Raw genomic sequence first — 19,794 nt, 5'->3', positions numbered from 1 at the left:
TTATCAATAAAACCAAGTTATCAATTTGATGCTAATTTTATACATTATTATTGGAAATCTTTACAAAGCTAAAGGAAAGCAATTTAGGATAATTTTTGCATACCAGTCATACTGCAGATAGACTGATGGACTGATAGTTGACGGGGCAAAGAGGCACTGTTGCTATTTGCTTTCGTATGTACCACAACGGCAAAGTTATACTTGTGCTTCAAATTTTTTCCATCAACTTTTTTTACTAAAAAATTATAAGATGGTTAGAAGTGAAACAAATTTTAGTGAAACAAATTTAAAATTTTATCCTTTATTTTACAATCATAATATAATTTTTTTTAAAATTTGAAAATTCAATTTAAAAAAAAATTATATTATGATTGTAAAAAAATATTTATAAGCCTCCGTTTTGAAAGTTTTAAATTTTAATATATTCACATTTCTATTTAAGGTCATTGTAAAGTTTGCTTTGCCCAAATTTGACTGCCAAAATTGGTACAATTTGACCGGTTGAGCTATTTAGTGAGCTAGCATGCCACCTGGTGTTCACCCTTTGTTAATATTTCACCCAGATGGAAACAAATGTTCACTGGACACTTTAACATGTAATCTATATGTGTTACTCAGCCAATGTGGAGCATATCAGTGCTTCAAAGTGACATTTTAAAACTTTTTGCAATCTTGTTGGTAACTGAATCTGGCAGTCAAAACAGGTTGAGACTCTCAGAAAAAGGTCCCATCTACACAGAAAGCCCCGGTTGAGACAACTTTTAATGCTCAGCCTGTGTGGAGCAGTAGCTTGAAAGTTAGGCAATTTTCAAGACCAAAAATCATACGCTAAACAGTCAAGTTTTTGGTTGAAACTCTATGAACTTTTTAGCTGAAACCCCTCTCAAGAGTTTTTGACTATTTGCGATAACACACCATGTCTCAACCGACGTGGAGCGAGGTTTTGGCAATGTAGAAATTTGTAAATTTTTAATTTATTAGCTTTTCATAATGCTTTTGTTTAGATCTGTAAGATTTTTTTAGCTTGGTAACTCTTACTAACTCTATTTTGAGTACTGAAACGGATATTTATATTCAGTACACTTCTCTCAACCCTGTGGAGCCCAAAATGGTTAAAAATTTGCCAACTTTTAAATTCTTTCTGGGTTGAGATAAAGTGACTTCTGTGATTTACATCTTGACTCCTGTATCTATATTTTCACCGTTGATGCAGACTCTTTAGTTGAGAACAGCCTATCTCAACCATGTGGAGCAAAAAGAGGTCTTCCTTTTGATCAATCGAGACAACTTTTAAGTGCTTCATGGGATATTATTTTTATTCATTCTAGAGAAAATATGTTATAATATTGGTCAATAAACTTACTTCACGGGAACTATTCAGTGCTCAACCTGTGTGGAGCAGAGATGATTTCTGTTGTATTAGATTTTCGAAGCTCACTACTTCATTCTACAGCCGCATGCAAGAGAGATCTTCATCAAATGTTAGGCAGTTGAGGAATCCCGTACATGACATGTCATTTCTAGCTCTGCTCCACTCTGGCTGAACAGTTCTGGAACATCAATCATGGCCCAATCATGGTAAGAAAAGTATTTAAAGTATATCAGTCAACTTTAAATTGCATTACGTACAAATTGGCTACAGATCGACCATCATGGAGACTCTTTTTACCGTAGAAAAGCCTGTTGCTCCTCACGGTTGAGCATATTGTCTTTTTCTATGGTGGCATATTTCTCTTTAAAGGACACAGTACTACATACATCAACAGCTTCTTAAGTATTGATGATATCATTCCTCCTTTATCCTAATATAACAACACTGATCCTTACAAATAGTTGTGTTATCAATCTATCATTCCATTCTGCTCCTCTCTGGTTGAGCCTATTAAATACAATTTTTCAATCTGTTCTGCTAGTAATTTATTGTAAAAGCTAAAATACTCATTCTAATTTCTCATCCAAGTCATATCAGCCGATGAGGAGTCATGTTATGCAGTAAAAGTCCTCTGCTCCACATGGTTGAGCATTACTAGGTTTATCAGCAGTTCCAAAGAATAGAGTCAGGGGGTCTGAACATAATCACAAGAAAAAATGATATTTTTATGGCCTGATTAGATGTATTTATCGTTTTTAATCACACTCACTTTCAAAACTCAGTTTCTTCCCAATCAGTATTCCCAACTAAGGTATAATAGTTTCGTGCTCCGCATCGGTTGAGCAAGGTTTACCATTATTGATAATGTTATCTGGTGCGTATTCCTTTAAACTAAGATTTTGTGAAAAGACGGAGATTCTACTGTAATGTTTACCCCTGGTTGAGACGAAAAATATGAGGATATTTCGACTGCTCCACACTGGCTGAGGTCCATTTTATGATTTGGCAGTGAAAATATTTTGCAATTAACGTCCAGGATCTATTTGTTAAATGGCGATCAAAATAGTCAAAAAGCATAGATTTTATTGGGGTGCTCCACACTTTTTTGCTCCACATTGAAAACCAGGTCATAACTTTTGCTCCACATGAGATAGAAACTTCATTCCAAAGAATTCAGAAAATTCGGAATCTTCAGATGAAAATGATATCAGAAAGGATTAAATTGCTCTTTATCAACCTGCTCAAAAATTTAAATCAAAAAGTAAGCAAAATGGGCAAAGCAAAATTGACAATGACCTTAAAGTTCAATTTAATGTATAAGTCAATAACTGGCCGCCAAAGCCGCGCATTCTTGAAAACAGGATTCACTTGTTTATGATTATACGACAAATAGAATTAAACTTAAAACTATCCGTGGTTTTTTTAAAATAAATTATAATCTTACCTAAATCCAAAGCCAGCTTTGTAAAATTTACTATTAGATCATAATATATCCACCAGCGGGCTATATTTTGTCTTCTGACCTCTCGCAGCCCAATGTAAAGCGACCTGGTCTCACCAAAAATGTGGCTAGAGTGTCACAGATTTTCACTTTGGACAGCCCTAGAGACTATCGAGAGAGAATGTTAACCATTGCCCTCATCTTAATCGTTATTCTGGTTACCTTTATCCTTACCCGTATGTTAAACTGAACTGCCGAACTGTTTAAAATGTTTGACTTGATCCCCGTACTAGCTGGTAGAAATGATTGTTTTTAAACTGCTGAAAGGTTCATGATCAATACTTCAATAGAATTGTTTTGTGATTTCACCTGACCTTGATATGAATTGCTTAACCTTGTGAAATTAAAATGTTTCATTTATTCTCCTTATTCCTGAGACTGAGGAATTCAAAAATGTAATACTCAACTGCAAAATGTAAAATTTGTTTTTGGCAACGGCTATAAAACTACGCATGTGGTTTATAAAACTTAGTAAATGATCATCTAATTGGCATTACAACTACACTTGGGCCGTTGGGCCTCCGTGCTATACGGAAATATCTCCGCGCACGCGCGTGCAATATTTAGTACCGCCCTCAAGGCTGCGGTGATATCTATATATATATCGTCAATTCTAAATATTTACAAGTGGTAGGAATACCACTTAATTAAATACCACATAATTAGACAGCAATATAAATGGAGTGGATATTTAGCCCTAATCGACCAAGATCGACACAATAGAACTTTTGTGACCTATTTTGTCTCCTGTTAGTGAAAGCTTAAAAGTAATTTGATATACCCCTGCCAGATCAGCATTTCCCCTGCCTGAAATCTTTATTAAAATAGTTTATGATTTGTGAAGTGTGATTACAAACTTTACGACTTTCCTTTTGATACGGCTTCCTGTAATTGGCTGGTTGCACTTGTGTAACAATATGGCTGTTGGAATACTCCGAAGTAAAAAAAGTGTCTAGATAAAAAATGAAGCTATTTGTGTGAATACAATGGAGATGAATATGAGGAATAGTTTCTAAGTAAGTGTTACAAAGGCTACACATGGGAGTATCCGCAAAAATTTTCATTTTATGTCTCATGTATCTACAAGTTGAGATCCTCATCAAAAGTTTGTATTGAAATTGAATCAGCTTAAATTTTTTAGAGACTAAGAAAAAAAAGGTTGCTAAGAACGACCACCCAATCGATTGAATGACTATTTAAGTCGATAACCCATTGACGTAATGGAGACAGCTCGTTTGTGCAGATAGAATCATACATTTTATCCCAAATTTTGCTTCCCTTCACCTGCCCAGTAAAAGAATGTAAAAATTGAATTTTTATATTTGGGTCAACAAATTCGATATTGATTGAAATAAATTTTCGTGCACATACAGAGTGAATGGTTAATAATTTAATATATATGTAGACTAAGCTCTGTGCACGGGATGCTTCCTGGAAGAATCCAGTTCTTTTAGCGGGGCACCCTACCTAAAGCCAAATACGATATTCCTTGAGCTTGAGTTAATAGTGGGGCAGTTATATCTCCGTATCCCCATGATAATGTTACAGTAATCAATTTTGGAAATCGTATTCGGTGACAGCTCCCACTTGTTAATGAACATATCGTAGTTAAGGAGTGTACTTTGGTCTATAGAAAGGAAATCTGAGATGTAAAATATTCCCTTATCAATAAGATGATTGTTCCAAAGTTTGGACTTGATGTCAGTTAATGCTGGGTTGGACCACACGCAGTGATCAATAGAACCCATGGCTGCATTTGCCGAACTAATCTTCCACTCGACTTTGTAAAGTACCTTGACATTATAATAAAAAAGAGATGATATTTGACCAAAACCCATAATCATGGCCATGGGTAGAGTGGACCGCTACAGTGTCTCTCTTTCCCAAACAAAAGTAGATGATATATTAATTTGAATTACCGTCTGCAAATGCAAAATGATACCGAGAATGATATCGGTCACTCGCTTTTCCCATTCATTTACAATTACAATTGTAATATATTAAAAAGAACTACATGAAGGCAGCTGCACTCATCAATAAAGATTCAACAATGAATAAACATCAGCTAATTTGACACTAACTATACCGCCCTTATCCCAAAATACTAGGTAGCAACCCAAAGAGATTTTTACAGCATGTGATTAATGCAATTATTCGAAACTTATTACAATTCGTATGCCGTGAATGAATGGGAAAAGCGAGCGAACGATTTCATTCCAGGTATCATTTTGCATTTGCAGATGGTCATTCAAATTAATATTATCTACTTGTTTGGGAAAGAGAGACACTGGCAACGGTCCACTCTACCCATGATTATGGGTTTCGGTCAAATATATAATACATACATACATATATTATAGAGAAAATACAATTTTTGAGAAAAGACAATTTTATTATTTATCACCAATTCAATACATAATCAATAAATATATATCCGAATAAATTTGATTTAAAATTAAATGCAATGATCCAAGTATGCTAGCAGCTAGCGCGCTTGTATTTGACCATTGTTAATGGTCTGGCCCGGCGCGCGTTTGGCGTTACTTCGAAGAAATTTAGACGATTAGCCTCCGTCAAGCTTGTATTTCATCAATATCAAATATACACGCTGTTAAGGGGGCAGGGGGGTCTTCATGAAATTTTTCTCGAAACTGATTTTATAGTTGTTTTTAATAGGGGGAGTGATATTTATTTGCTACTTTTAGTCCTATGGAAAAATATTGTTCCTAGAAGAAATAATTGCCGGTCAAAGGTCAGCGCTCATGTGTAATTGTATTGCGCGAGCGATTTTCAATCACGCGCCCTGAATATAGAAAATCGAGTTTACAAATCTATCTTATCCTACATTTTTTTAGCAATCACCTTGCAGAAACTTTTATTTTAGGATATGTTATTTAAGGACCATTTATGATTTAGAAGATTTCACTCTTTTTAGAATTTTGAGATAGGCCTTTAAACATTGTTTATTCCATTTTGAAAATCTTGGACCTGGAAAAATCGTCAAAAAAAGAGGTCCAAGCAACAGCAAGACTTTCAAAATTGAATAAAAATTTTTATAAAGGCCTATCTCGAAATTTAAAAAAGAGTGAAATCTTGGATGATAATTAATCACTCTACACTCGACTGTCACGTGACTTTTTCAACCCGTTCTCTAGCTGGTCCTGAACGATTATTCGAAAACCTAACCCTCTTATCTGATTCCAACCCTAACCCTAACCCAATCCTTAACAAAAGCATATGCTGAAACCCTAACCCTAACGAGAAATTAGACTAACTTCCTTATACGGTCATATCACGTGATCGAGACAGTTTTTCGCCTATATCTCGTCAGGGGAGCATTTTAACCCTATGTCATGGGAGGTGATTCGGAATCAGCGTCCGAAAATACATCGATTGAAGTTGGTTTCAACTGCACTGTCGGGGGCCCTTTTAGAACAATTTCGAAGATCGACTGTAGAGTGATTTAGTACGCTCGTGAAATCTTCTAAATGGTCCTTAGGACATATTTTAAAGTTTCAAGGTGATTGCTAAAAAATGTAGGAGAAGATAAATTTTTAGACTCGATTTTCAGGGCGCGCGATTGTTACGGGGCGGCGCTTAGCATAGCTTGTCATTCCGCCGAATCTTTATTCGGGCTGAGTGAATTACGATTTCCATCGCCCTGAAAAAAGTGCGAGTGCTCATGGGATGTTAGAGCGCATGTGACTCGCATTCACGTGATCGTTCAGAACCAATTACAAATTACAGCCGTGCAAAAGATCACGTGAACGCCAACTAACAATAAAAAAGTGACGTATGCGCTACAAGAGTTGCGCGCTGAGTTAAATTGCAAAATCTGATAATTTGATTTACACATGAGCGCTGACCTTTGACCGGTAGTCATTTCGTCTAGGAACAATATTTTTCCATGGGACCAAAATGCAAAAGTAGCAAATAGATATCACTTCCCTTTTAAACCTACCAGGACGCGCGCCGAGTTGGACAAATATTTTACGAGTATCACCCGTTAAGAAAACAACGGTACAAAAATTTGTAAAATCCGAGCAAGTTTATTTTTATCGTCCACCCCCTGCATGGCCTATCTTAACCCTAACTTGAGCCCTAAACAATTGAATTCATGTTTTACTAGCCTGTCATGTGACCAAAACGGTTTTTTGCCCATAACTCTCCGTGGAAGCGCTCCTACTAAATCGCTCGCCCAAATTTTAAGAAATAATTCTTGTGAAAAGGCCCTTTAGGCTTGAAAGTGATTTAGATCGGTGTATTTTTGAACGCTGATTCCGAATCACCCCCATGACGTAGGGTTAAAATCCGTTTTGGTCACGTGACAGGCTAGTAAAACGTGAATTCGATTATTTAGGGCTCGGGTTAGGGTTAGGATTGTGGTTAAGATTATGGATAGCTTCGGGGTTATGGTTAGGGTTAGGGTTGGGATTAGGGTTTATGTAAAACCGTTTTGTAAGGCTGCAAAACCAAAAAAACCAAAGTCCCGTGAAATTTTTGGGCGAGCGATTTAGTAAGAGCCCATGTGGGGTGATTCGGAATCAGCGTCCAAAAATACACCGATTCAGATCAATTTCACACCCAAAGGGCCTTTTCACAAGAATTTTCTTAAAATTTGGGCGAGCGATTTAGTAGGAGCGCGTAATCAGTGATATCTTCACTCAATCAATGCCCTGATTGGTTGGAGACGGATTATAGGACAGCAACCGAAGCGCTATAAAGCGAATTTCTTCGGTTTTATGGATCGTCACTATCAGTTCTCACTCAAAGTGATCAGATCCCGATAGCAAATAGCTCCCGATGAGATTACTGATTGGGTGACGAAATCACTGATTAAGTGCCGAGATCACGTATCTGCAATATCTTAAAAGGGTCATAACTCGGGTAAATTGTGAACAACCAACTTGAAATTTTGGGAAAGCACTTCAATTATGAAACCAAATATGTCTAGAAACGTTGAGGTTCCTAACTGAAAGCGTTTCACTTTATGGCGACAAAGCGGAAAAAAGAGATTGGCGTACCACACCCACTGTAATTAATTAAATTTGATGAAACTTTCAGGAAATGTAAGTTTGACCCATATCTATTATTTCTGCAATTTCTGTGCAATTCTAAGAAGAATTACGCGTGAGTTATTGAAGGGTTGCGTGTGGGCAGTTACTTTTGGGCCACGCTGTAGTAAGTTCACTCCTTTTGATGGTATAACCTATAAGCTGAGTTAATTTTTTTATATTTAGGCCGGTTTTGTACTTGTAAATACAAGTATATTGTGTACCAAAATAGAAACTTGCCCCGTTTTGACACCGCCAGTAAAGTTATGTTTTTGCCGTTGCGAATTTTACGTTCTACTCTCATGTTTTCTGTTTTCTCCGTTTCAAACTCTCCTGGCAACTTTAGTCGAGTAGATGCTTACAGTTGACAAACTCACACTCATGCAGCAAGTGCCTATATTTTGATCGCATCGTTTACATGAAACAATGAGCTCAAAAATTGTTTGATAGCGGCCGGTTTTTCGTGGGTTACTCTATGGATGATGATTAATCACTCTACACTCGACTGTCAGTGTCACGTGACTTTTTAAACACGTCCTCTAGGTGGCTGTGATTGATTATTCGAAACCCTAACCATTTAATCTGATCCTAACCCTAACCCAATCCCTAACTGAAGCATATGCTGAAACCCTAACGTGAAATTAGACCAACTTCCTTATATGGTCATATCACGTGATCGAGACAGTTTTTCGCCGATATTTCGCTAGGGGAGCATTTTAACCCTATGTCATGTGGGGTGATTCGGAATCAGCGTGCGAAAATACATCGGATTAAGTAGATTTCAACTGTCAGGGGACCTTTTAGAAAAATCTCGAAGGTCGACTGTAGAGTGATTTAGCACGCTCGTTACTCTATTATATTTATGTTCTATAGTCAGTAATTTTGCTCTGTTCTGCATCTTAAACAATAACTCTATGATTTTTGTTCGTAAATTTGCAACTTTAGTCTAAAATCTTTTACTTTAATTTGCTATGATTGTTGGAAACTGAAGCTTTGTGATAAACGCCCACTTGTGGATATAATACATATCATACTCGCCTCGCAGGCGGAAGTGTCGTATAACACTCGGGCCCAACGGGTCCTCCAGGCTATCTTACACTATAGTGCAAAGAAACTACTGCTAACAGCTAACTGCTGCTGACTGCTGCTAACTGCTACTAACTGCTGCTAACTGCTGCTAACTGCTACTAGTACTAACTGCTGCTGACTGCTGCTGACTGCTGCTAACAGCGATATATCTTTCCGTCCGCTAGGCTGCGTTGATATATATATATTTATAAATTTAGCAATAGCACATGATTAACTCGTAGTTTTATAAATGTTTACACTTTTGATCCAGTCAGCAATTTTTTTCAGACCGGTGGATGCCAACAAGTATTGTATTTTTTACATGATCCGTCAGTGTACTTTCATCAACTTAATTTATTGTTGTATTAATTCATCCCGCTATCGTTTTACACTTTTGTTATTCGTGCTTTAGTTTATCAGTGACTCACGCTCTGTGAACCACGTAGAGTGACAAAATGATGGATTCCAAAAACTCAGTCACGGTTGCCATGGCGATAGATAACACGGACATGACGATTATTCTCCGGTTTGCATGCATCTGCATCCTTTTCAATAGCTCTATTACGCTTCATCTGTTGCAACGAATAAAAGATCACGAAACTCGAGCTGCAGGGAGAGCTGTAGATGAACAGATTTCTTCAATCTCCACTTCGGGCACTTCAGGTGACCGAATAGACGATGAAGATTCTCCTAACTCAACCAATAATGGAAGTGATGAAGATTCTCTTAACTCAACCAATAATGGAAATGATGAAGATTCTCCTAACTCAACCATCAATCAATAATGGAAGTGATGAAGATTCTCCTAACTCAAAAAACAGTAGAAGTTTCTACTTCTACAATTATTCGACCAACCTACAAATTTCTAGAAATTCCCATAAAATGTTTACGAAAATTATTGATTGTTTACTAATCAGTGTAATAAACACCATGCGTTGTCAGTTGGTAAAGAAGTTGTTGACTCCGATTTGATAAATTTGGTATTTTGGTACCAAAAGTTGCCTCAAAGTGTGAATAATGTAAATTTACCATAAATCGAGCTGTACGTGTAATAATTTCGTTGACTTGTTCCGCCAAGTGACCCTTGAAAACAACATCATATACAAGTAAAGTTTTCTGTACCTCCGGAAGATCAGGGAGAACCTTTCCGTCGTTAACTTACGGCACAATAAAGTTCTCATAGTTGTCATAATCTGGACAAAAAGTTCGAAGTGAAAAATGTTTGAAAAAAATGCAACGGACTTTTACTTGGACGGACCTTAAATGAACGGACTTTATTTGAACGGACATTAAGATGAACGTTAGGAGTTAGGGCCTCCAGTGTTCAAATAAGGAAGTAATTAGTTTGTACTTAGTGTAAGTTGTAGCCGATGTATTCTATAAACCATTTTTAACAAGTTTTTTTACGATGCAGGATTTTGTGTGGAGATTTAGGCAGAATGAACTGTGGCTCATATTTTACTATATTAAGGTCAAGGCATAAGACTATAATATTTAGGTCAGCCATGATCCGTTGAGCTTGCAGGACTGAAAGTCCTTGCAAGGCGGGTCTGGCTTTAATTGTAAGTAGGTGCAGGTCGTTTAATTTCCAGGGATTTATTTTGTTTATAATACATTTTGTATACTGCTCAAAAGCCCCTATGGGTGGCCTTCAGGTCTTTCAATCGACCAAATTTATAAAAATCTGAGAAACATTTTTGTGCAACCTTTTAAAAAATATCAAAACGGTTTAATTTTTAATTTTTAGACAGATTATGTTTGTGTTTTTATTTTTGCGCTTTCTTAGTTTCTAATTCTATATAGTATGACAGCCGAAATTTTCATAGCCTTAATAAAATAAATGCTTATTATGTATTAACAAATCATATTTTATTAAATTATAAGTTTACTAGTGTAACCCGTGCCTACGGCCGGGACTTCACTATCGCAGTTGAAATGCAAAAGTATAAACCCGCCTATTATATTTGAAAGCACGCATAACATTGTTGTATGAAAGAAAGTATGAACTCTCTCTACAGTCCAAACAGACCGCAATGAGTGCCCCCTCCCCTAACAAGCTTATAGTACTACATGACAGTGAATCTTACGCGGCTAACCCAATTATGATTCATGTACCAACGTTACATATGCAGCTACACATGCAGTAATGGGAGAGAAAGCAAGGAGGGAGAAAAAGAGAGCAATTTTTGTGGTACAAAACCATTAATCAAACCACTTACCACCGACCGATTTAAAAACCGTTATCATTTGGCTTCGTCTGAGTTTTGTCGAAACTATACCGAAAACACCAGTTCCTTAACTCTTACCGTTTTCTTGATTAATCCGCTCGGAAATTACACGCGCACAGACACACAGACACACAGACACACAGACACACAGACACACAGACACACAGACACACAGACACACAGACACACACACACACACACACACACACACACACACACACACACACACACACACACACACACACACACACACACACACACACACACACACACACGCACACACACACACACACACACACACACACACACACACACACACACACACACACACACACACACACACACACACACACACACACACACACACACACACACACACACACACACACACATTCTGAGATTATTGTTTAAAATTGTGCTTCTACGCTGCTGAGGAGTGTAACTTTTACACATTGAAACAGTAAGTTACTCGGTCATTTCTCTCAGCTGTAGTCAAGTCAAGAAATAATAAAATCACTTTTAATAGGATAACATGAACACGAAGTGAACGATATTAAGCAATGTTTAAATGTGGTGGTTAGTTAAACTCTAAACTGCAGATCTCAGTACAAACTTATTACCTGGGTACTTGGTGACGGAGAAGAAGATGTCAGGCACGCAGACTGCAAACCTGGGAATCCTCCAGGTTGATGGGTTGCCTTACGTACTAGCTATTATCATGCTGGCTGTCGGGGTATTTTTACTTTTAATGATTCGAGATTGATTGGTTTTACAAATTATTTACAATGCAGCACTTTTCTTTTTCATTTTTTCACACAGCTTATAACGTTCCCTTTCTACCTTGATATCATACCCAGCTTATAGCACTCCCTACCTTTCTACCTTGATATCATACCCAGCTTATAGCACTCCCTACCTTTCTACCTTGATATCACACCCAGCTAATAGCACTCCCTACCTTCCTACCTTGATAGCATACCCAGCTTATAGCACTTCCTACCTTTCTACCTTGATATCAAACCCAGCTAATAGCACTCCCTACCTTCCTACCTTGATATCATACCCAGCTAATAGCGCTCCCTACCTTTCTACCTTGATATCACACCCAGCTAATAGCGCTCCCTACCTTTCTACCTTGATATCATACCCAGCTAATAGCACTCCCGACCTTTCTACCTTGATATCATACCCAGCTTATAGCACTCCCTACCTTTCTACCTTGATATCATACCCAGCTTATAGCACTCCCGACCTTTCTACCTTGATATCATACCCAGCTAATAGCACTCCCAACCTTCCTACCTTGATATCATACCCAGCTTATAGCACTCCCTACCTTTCTACCTTGATATCATACCCAGCTTATAGCACTCCCTACCTTTCTACCTTGATATCACACCCAGCTAATACTTAATAGCGCTCCCTACCTTTCTACCTTGATATCATACCCAGCTAATAGCGCTCCCTACCTTTCTACCTTGATATCACACCCAGCTAATAGCGCTCCCTACCTTTCTACCTTGATATCACACACAGGTGTTCGGAGTGATGTTTGCATTTTTGGTGATCTGGGGATACCACCGAGTAGGAATACAAAAGCAGGCCCACGTGTTGGTTTATGTTGTAATATCTATCTGCTGCATTATGTCCAGTCTTAATGCGTTCTTCGTCTCCATAGGTCAGTCTTGATTTGACGTGGTAAACACTTAATTGATATTCTAACATTTAAATGATGTTTGATTCATTTGAAACTACTTGACAGTTTCCATTCCTCACAAGGAAAAAGCCTAAATTTCAGTGTGAATACGGATTTGAATCTGATAGATATTCATTATTATTATTATAAAACAGGATCTTACCGACAAAAATGATTCTTAAAAATACCTTAATGCGGTAAACTGTACCCTTGAAAAAGATTTTCCCAACATCTGTTGCATGCAGCTATATCTCTAATTTCGTTCAATTCATGCAAGTTGTCCATTTGCAAATTTCTACTACTTAAATCACTTCTTAAAACCGATAACAAGTTCATTCTAGGTCTCCCCAATCTACCAATGAATAAATTATCTGATTCAATTGCAAAAGAGAGAGCCGTTTGGGCTGGGGTGTTCTCCATACTCCTGAGAATGTGTCCAAACATCTTCCACCGCTGGTGTTCTATACGCTTGGATAACTTTTCAACTTTGCACCGTTCATACAATGCTTTGTTGCTTATCATACCTTTAGGCCATTTGATGTTTAAAATGGACCTGAGGTGTCTACGATGGAGTGTGTCCATTTTCTCCATGGTTGCTTTCTTAAGACTCCAACTATTTGAGTTGTAAATCAATACAGATACAACTTGAGCATCATATAACCTCAGCCTTCTTTCAAGGGAAATTTTCTTACCGGACAACCATACTTTTCCAAAGTTCTTAAAAGCGATCTCAGCTAGGATTCTCCTTCTTTGAATGTCCTTCTCAGTGCAGAGTAAGGAACAAAGTGACTTGTTACTTCGCCATGGTTCGTTATTAGCTAATGGCTGACCGTTTGTGTCTTTATCAGATTTTTTCGCCAGGTAGAAGGTACTGAATTCAGTTTTACTTTCATTTACTTGGAGGTTCCAGTCTTTGAGAATCTCCTTCACTGTAGGAAGGAAAATTCTCAGTTTCTCGATGTCCTCGTCAGCAAAGTCACAATCGTCTGAATATTCCCACTCAGTTGGAAAACCTAGTTCTGATACTGGTGGGTTTGGTCTCCCGGATACAGCTCTGAGGTGGTGTAAGGCTGCTGCAAGAATAAGTGTGAACAGTTTTCAAGATAAACTGTCACCTTGAAAGGCTCCGAGTAAACTTTCAAACTCTTCCGACAGTGAGGAGTTAACACGAACTCTAAGGAGAGTATTCGATAGAAGGTATTGAACTATAAGCGAATGTCGTCCTCCGAACAACCAGCATCCTTCAAAACATTGATGATAGTATCCCTTTTTACGGTATCAAAAGCTCTACTCATATCAATACCCATTTTGCTAAATGTCCATTTCTTCCTCATCACAACAGATATGAGCATTCTCTGAGCCCACACAATGTCAGAGCAGCTCCTACCTCTCTTGTAAGCACTCTGCCATGGCATGGTGTAGATGTCAATTCTACTCTCAACCCGTTTTAAGGCAATTTGAGTGAGCATCTTCCTCGATCCGTTTAACAGTGTAAGTGGTCTGAGGCTTGTGAGGGGACCCTTAGATTTACCGGGCTTCTGTAGAGGAGTCACAATACCTTGTCCTATTGAACTTATGTATTTGTTCCCACTAAATGACTCATTAATTGCCTCAGCATACTTCTCAAAAGTGATTGGATGGGCGTACTTTATCAACTCATTCTGGAGATTATCTGGACCACTGGCACGGTTTGATTTGAGTTTACTTGCAGCAAGTTTAACTTCAACTGGTGTAATGGGGTTATCAAGTGGTTTTGGATCGCAGGTAAAAGGTTGCAGGCCAGCTTCAACTCCTTCTGTTAGTTGTTTTTTGAAGAAAGATTTCGCTGTGTTTGCTTTCCCTAAATCAGTACCAATAGGGTTGTTGTTGATATCATTGACCACTATGTTACCCGACTTTTTATTCCAGCTAAAGATCTTGAAGCTTCAAACATCTTTCTAGCGTCGTCAGTGTTATTTATTTCTTCTGCTAGAGCGTCAGCCTTCATGTTATTTATTTGCACAAGTCTCTTAGAAATGCTATTCTGAATCATTCTAACTAGATATTCAACAAATATTTAATATTTTGAGATGTATGATAAAACTAGTAAAGGGGTAAAAGTAGAGTAAATTGGTACAGTTAGGTTACTACAGTTCAATAAATTGGTACCTCATTATTTATCAGGTTTGTTCAGCTCCAGCTACCTCGCCAGTTCCAACAGCGCTAGCTCGGAAACATACCAGAAAGTCTTGTGTGTTCTACAAACCATCTCCAGCGATTTACCTCGCTCTATCATGGTTTGGTTTATTAAAGTTTGCAATAAAGTGTTAGACCGTAGTAGGTGATGTCATGGTAAGGGCGCAGAGTGTATTGTAAACCACACTCAACTAAGTAGAAGCAGAAACCATACAATACATGTAGGTATATAATAAAGGTTAGTACAGTGACATAATCAACCGAAAAGAAACAGATCCTAAAAAGTTAGAGATCAAGAGATAAAATGGAGTGCGGTAAAAAATTAAAGCCAAGGTGTCTTGCAAAGTGAAGACAAATAGAAAATAAAAAGATATCAAAACTGATTATATAAATGGTTCTTTAACATTCGCTTGAAACATGTAGTATCAGTAATACATCTCAACATCAGTGGAAGAGAGTTCCATGCAACCGGTGCATGGCTTGAGAAACGTCTGTCATCAACTTTGGACTTTTTATTCGTTGGTATCTTGAGCATGAGATGGTCACACGGTCTCTTCGACCTGGTCACGGTGCTTGAAAGTTTTGTATTCACTACATCCACATCCAGTAATGCTTTGAGGTAACCAGGTGCAGTACCGTGAACTGATTTGTGGGTTAATAGACAGACTTTAAAGAAGATTCGCTGGTCTATAGAGGGTATGTGGGACTTCTTATAGAAGGGAACCACGGAATGGGCCCATTCAGGATGGACCTAAGTTTGTTTGATCTGGTCTTGGGTAGATTCATGTACAAAGAATTACAGTAATCTAACTTAAATATAACCAGTTGTTTCACCAACATCAATTTAATGCCTTCATCCAGGTAACAACCAATAGTTCGTAGGTTCATCATTATCCAGCTACATTTACTTTCCAAGATCGGTATTTCCCGCAATCAAACAACGAATGAGTTTCAAAAATTCCAACAAAATCTTTATAACATCGGTAGAATATTTTCGTCCATACACCAAATGGGCATTATATTTTATGAATTGTTTTACATCTTTTTATTCTGTAAAATGTGCTAAAATTAAATTTCTTGTTTCATTGAAATTTCTTGTTTCATTGATAAGTACCTAATAAAGATAAGATAAGGTTAATACTCCGATAAAATTAAATTTAAAAAATAGGAACAAATAACTTAACCGTTGTCGTGATTAAGTCGTTCGTAAATTACAAACACACACACACATATTTTTTGGGATTATTATTGTAGATTATATTTTATCGAACCGTTATTTGTTCGCAAGTACCCCAGGTATAAGACACAATTTCTAGTTGAACGAGGGTCGCATCCCAGAAATTCTTTTTAGACTGGACTTGGTCCTACGCTAACCTTATGATATCAATAAATAGCCTCTGCCGTTTTTGGTATGGGTAATCTAAGTTATATTCCTATTTGTAACACAAAACATGCCCGACAGGTTTGTTGCTACGTAGTCGGGATGTGTGGTAGGATAATTTCAACCTACGCTCCCCTGGAGTACTTCCGTTATTTCAGGTAAACTTTCCTTATTTCAGGTACACTTTCCATATTTCAGGTAAACTTTCCTTATTTCAGGTAAACTTTCCTTATTTCAGGTAAACTTTCCTTATTTCAGGTAAACTTTCCTTATTTCAGGTAAACGTTCCTTATTTCAGGTAAACTTTCCTTATTTCAGGTAAACTTTCCTTATTTCAGGTAAACTTTCCTTATTTCAGGTAAACTTTCCTTATTTCAGGTAAACTTTCCTTATTTCAGGTAAACTTTACTTATTTCAGGTAAACTTTCCTTATTTCAGGTAAGTTTCCCTTATTTCAGGTAAATTACTCTAGTAGCATGGATAGTTCAGTGTACACCTCGATGTATAGAGTTTTTTGCTGCTGAATCGGGTTGAATAGGTTATTGGTAACCTATTCAACCCTAAACGATAGGACCGCATGTTGAGTTGCAAGTCCCAGCCCTGGGGGACCACGCCCATATTTTATGTTAGGCGCGTGAGGGAAATTTTCAACTAACTTCTTAAGAGTGATGGACTTAGAGACTTGAACTTGGGCTTAAAATGACCGGAATACGGGAATATGCTCGGTACAATCTAGATTCTAGGTACTGTGTATTCATCTTAGTGCTACGTCTTACTTTAGGAGAAAAATGAGTAAAACTAATTTTCACTAACGCTCAAACCACAAAATCTACCAAATGTTGGAGTAGCTCGCTGTTTGTTAGTCTCATGATGAAATACTGACAGTTGGATAATATCCGGCCGGTTGAAAGAGACAAGGAAGATGAAACAGGTAGTTAGGAATTAAGTTAAATTCTTAATGGTTCTACAATAGGTAAAATGCTAAGAAAGAGTGATACCTACAACACGTGACAAGAACGGGTGATACCTACAACACGTGACAAGAACGAGTGATACCTACAACACGTGACAGTGATGCTGTGATCGAATTAGCCGATTGTTTAATCGCTGTTGCGTGCCAATAAAACCTTTTTGACTTCTTCGATACTACCTAAAACAAATGATGATGGAGTAAAACTCCTATACGTGAGTAAATGTATTGACTTCACAATGATCCCTCGCATGACCAAACACTTCAGATATGGAGTAGTGTGGAAGCTGATCACTCTGGGAACCGTGGGAGCCTTGATCGGTGTTATAGCGGAGATATTTGTAGTGACAAAGGAGTACTCTAACAATGTGGGGGTCTGCACCAGTACATCCGTGAGTAATCCAGTATTTTACTACTACTCACCCAGATTGCCGAACAAAATGTTACAAACAAACATCCGCTCCTTCAGAAGTCACACCTCGCTCATTAATAGCTCTGCTATGATAATTAGTTTTGTATCTTTAATTAAGCCCTCGAATTATTTTTGAGTAATTCACAGAAGATGAATAAAATGTCGAATCTAACACTTATCATAAAATAATATCCAACTCTCTGACTAAGTAACTTAAAGGACGATGAGTACGCCACGGTGCACCTTATCTGTATTGCTTTGGTAAAGATCCTTGCCGTCATCTTCCTGCTGACCGCCTACGCTTTGATAATTAAGAAGTACGTCAGAAATAAAGTCAATGTTGGTGAGTGGAATTAAAACTAACTAAACCTAGTATCGGGAAGAGGATTAACAATAACTGTTTTTATTTATATTTTCATGATATATTTATTTAATATTAGCGAAAAATCCGTGGATGTGTGCGTGTGTGTGTTCGCGAGAGATATGCTGACTCAAACATAAGGAAATGTTAAAAAAGATCAAATTTTGAAATCGAAGAAATTACCTCACTTCCCAATGTTTTACAATTTGATTTTTAAAATTGGGTAGAGTGGACACTGGACACTTTTTCCACACAAAAAGAAATTATATCAATTTAAATTACCGTTACCCGGTTACCGTACCCAAACGCAAAATGATACCGAGAATTAAATCAGTCACCAGTTTTACCGAGCGGTCCACTCTACCCAATACTTCACCAACTCCCCTAGCCGGACATTTGAGTGACGATTCCAGCAAAGGTATCCTGATTGCAGCTGGATCCTACACGCTACTGAGCGCGTTTGTACCTCAGCAGATACTGATCGTTATGTACCTCCTAGCCAACATCACTATTGGCGCTTATATGATGAAGGTAGACCCCACATTTACCATTACCAAAGCTTTCTCAAACTAGTACTTTCCCGAACTACAAACTACTATTTAGTCTATATAATATGCGCCATGACTTGGCACAGAATTCTTTTCCTCCAATTTTGATAAATTTGGTACCAAAAGTTGTTTAAAAATGTGAATAAAATAATAATAATAAAAAATTGGGATTCTACATTTTACAACCTCATCAAGGCAAGCTTCGGTTGCGAAACATACCTGTCGATCAACCTACGGCCACAGCAGACTAGGGGACTTGCGCAACTCAGAACAAGCTCGCATCAATACAACATCGAAACAGGAAGACACGGCATGAATCGCCATAAACTTTCGGATAGGGTAGGCAAACACTGTTCTACTACAGATGAGGAGTCACTCAACCTTCTTCTAGAGCTTCCTTTCCCTGATCCAATCATCGAAGATGAGCTTCATGTATTGCGCACTTGCCCTCTCTATGAAGATTTCCGTCACTGTTTGTCCTCACAAAGTAAATCATTGCTCTTCTCATCACATAAAGCATCCTCTAAACAAATTCCTAACAATAACAATATTGCCTAATGTAAGACTCGAAACTCTTTAAGAAGAGTTCATTTGATTTAAAAAAATTAAATCTCATTCTGAAGATTTGCGGGGATTATTTCTTTGTTTATTATTATATAGTGGTTTCAATTTTATTCTCATTCTCTTTATTTCTCTTTTATTCTCATTCTCTACTTGTAATTGTATATATACTTTTTGACTTTTGGGTAAATTTACTTTTTATATTGGGTCAGACATTACCATTGTAATTTGGTACCAATATGTTAAGATTTAAAGAAACATTTTTTTCAAAATTTATTAACCTGAACACAAGGGCGTGAATTTTTGACAGAGGAGGCCCACATACAGCTCGACCTTATCGTGCTGCACGGTGAATTTACATTATTCATACTTAAAGGCAACTTTTGGTACCAAATTTATCAAAATCGGAGACAAAAACTTCTGTGTCAACTCATGGCGCTTATTACATAGACTAATAGAAAAGTGTT

The sequence above is a fragment of the Bolinopsis microptera genome, chromosome 6 (genome assembly GCF_026151205.1).
Source record: "Bolinopsis microptera isolate Bmic1 chromosome 6, MBARI_Bmic_1.0, whole genome shotgun sequence".
Taxonomy (NCBI): domain Eukaryota; kingdom Metazoa; phylum Ctenophora; class Tentaculata; order Lobata; family Bolinopsidae; genus Bolinopsis; species Bolinopsis microptera.
The sequence above is the reverse complement of the archived record's forward strand: the minus strand, read 5'-3'. Positions refer to the sequence as shown.